Consider the following 2655-nt stretch of genomic DNA (forward strand, 5'->3'; position numbering starts at 1 on the left):
CTCAAACTCTATACTTTCTTACAATGTCACTCTTGATATGTGGCATCTTTTAGATGGGTCAGCAGCCAGCTTTTTCCATCAAGATGCAAGACGAGATTTCTGAAATTTCTGAGTAACATAAAATCCAGAGTTCTGATTGGCTGAATACTGTTTTCAAAACAAACAGGCGCGGGTAATTTGAAGAGATTACCACATGGTGAGTGTGACCTTGCACAAAATGAGAGGCCCAGTGTGGGGAATATTGGAATTTGCATGGGTGTGTGGTCTCTATGACCAATCAGAGCGCAGTATTCTTGTTTTTGAGCTGCAAAATGTACTTGGCCTATGAAAAGCTGGCTGCTGACCCATCTAAAATACACCTTCTTATAAAAATTATATCATATTAAAGCTTTGATCTTCAGCTTTATCATGATCTAAATATCATTTGTGCCCAAACATAATTAAGTGTGAAAACAACAACTTTTGTTGCATGAAAAAAAAATATTTTGTTTCATGTTTTAGATCAAAAGTTTTTCCTATATTACAATATTCTTTTAAAAATCCAAACACATGACCTAAAAGAATGATTCTTCTTCTTTACAAAGATACCAAAAACATGAAATTTTGTCAATATTTAGAGCAGCAATGGTCGAATAAAAAGAGGTATTTTGGTTCGCACCAAGCTCATTAACTATGCAAAAACCCTCTAGTCATGAATATCACTTGGATAAAAGAAGCTACTCAGTCAGACCGCAGCTCGCGCGATAATGAGCATATTCACGGAAATTTATTCAGCGGCCCTCTAGCGGTCTCCGAAGGAAAACGTGCGATCAATTTGGCTTGATTTTCCCACTGAATTGGAGGGGCTGAAGTTATAGCTCTGTACTGGTCGCTAACTTCAGTTTACGTCGAAACGAATTGTGGTAAGTTATTCTCAAGACCTTCATCTACAGTTTGGTATATAATTTTCCATATTTCGACATTTTCAACCTACCATTTTTACCTCTTTAATTGATGCTTATTTTAGTAATATTTTAACTGCGATTTTGTAGTCGGAATTTCACTTTTGGTTCCTGACTTTGCTACATAACCAAATTGTTTCGATCAGGATTTTTTAGAAAGAAGAAAAGTCACTGTTCAAAATATGTCAGAACCAACTTGACGCAAACTCACCTTATATTTTTATTTTAGAGAAAATGATTCCCTAAAAATCGAGAAATTTACGTTTTACCCGGAAGTAACCTTCTCGCTCACTCCACGATGGCGCGAAATAATGCCAAAATTACGTTCGTCGCGGGTTGGTAGAATTTCGCCTTTGGTCCCATACGTTGAAACTTCTGTAATGATGGCAGATGGCTCGCATTATATGTGTCTGTGGACGGTGGACTTGTTTTTTTTAAATTAAGACTCAATATAAACGAAGCTTAATAGGTAGATCCCTTCTAAAGTTTTATTCAATGATTATCAGGTTTCCGAATTCCATCAAGTTTTTATTATAGATTGAGATATTTCTTGATTTATGTTGAAAATTTTTAACCTTTTTTCTTAATTAGTCGAAGTTGAGCCCCATGATGATTTTTGCCCCAGCCCAGGCTGCGGTTAAGAATTAAATGATGATTAGCTCAGACAGTCTACTCTAGAGACTATAAACAGTTTAAAGTCAAACTAAAAAGTCTGGTACTACCGTACTCAGTAAATACTAGTAGTATTTATAAACCATTTTGTTCAAATAAAAAAATTGTGGCTGTCACAGACAGGACTTAGACTTAACTTAGTTAGTCTCTTAATTGACGTACATGTAACATAATTCATACTTTGAATGGTTATTTAGTAATTTAGACTATTTCTCTCTTTTTTTGTCTCTTCTACACACAGATCTGCATACTTGCTGACTCTGGTCTCTGCTTGCTACTTCATTCTGGGAGAGTCCATCATGTACTATAATGGTCAGACCATGATTTCGACAAAGCCCTTATTTCGTTTGCAAATTTTGGACTGATACAACAGAAAATTTATCTTTATCGATATTGGAAACAAAAAATTAGAGCACAGTTTTGGGGAGGACTAAGAATACTGACTTGGACAGGAATACAGCTTGACAAAAATAAAAATTCACAATTCAAAACCAAAGAACATTTTTAATGTTACTAATAGTGCATTGCAAGAAACTTTCTACTCAATCACACATTCCAAAATTAAGGGTAAGTCCTTTGATTAAACACAAACATGTAGTTGATTTGCAATTGAAATTGAACGTAAGTTTCTTGCAATGCCCCATAATCATATTTTGTTCTCAAGCAACTCTGTTATATGTTATCTAATGTGCTGAAGGTTAAGTGCCATGTATGTTCACAATTTTTTTTTTCGAAGGTATAATATATTTGTCCTTTTAAACGGTATTTGAATGTGGTTACGCCTTGTTTTTGTTTTCCACAGTAATTATTGCATATATGAACAGAAGTGAAATATTTGTTGTAAAGCACTGTATGAATGTTGTGTGATCATGGAGCTATGGTGTGATGGTATTATAATTAATTCATCATTTTTGTTTTAAGACTGTAAACCTGGTGGATGTGAGGGAGTGGCCTGGATGAAAGGAAAGTGAGCATGTGTCCAATTACGGATTTGCATATGTTTAGACAATTTTGTTCGTGGATAAATATTAATGTGCATTCC

At 34.8% G+C, this 2655-nt stretch overlaps 1 long non-coding RNA gene across 1 annotated transcript; it reads left to right on the plus strand.

Moving 5' to 3' along the window:
• The first annotated feature begins 722 nt into the window (after positions 1-722).
• On the plus strand, positions 723-2378 carry LOC135154258 (uncharacterized). Its single transcript, XR_010293680.1, has 2 exons — positions 723-902; positions 1855-2378. It is a non-coding gene; the product is annotated as an uncharacterized LOC135154258 (long non-coding RNA).
• Positions 2379-2655: the final 277 nt, after the last annotated feature.

Source organism: Lytechinus pictus, chromosome 5 (genome assembly GCF_037042905.1).
Source record: "Lytechinus pictus isolate F3 Inbred chromosome 5, Lp3.0, whole genome shotgun sequence".
Taxonomy (NCBI): Eukaryota; Metazoa; Echinodermata; class Echinoidea; order Temnopleuroida; family Toxopneustidae; genus Lytechinus; species Lytechinus pictus.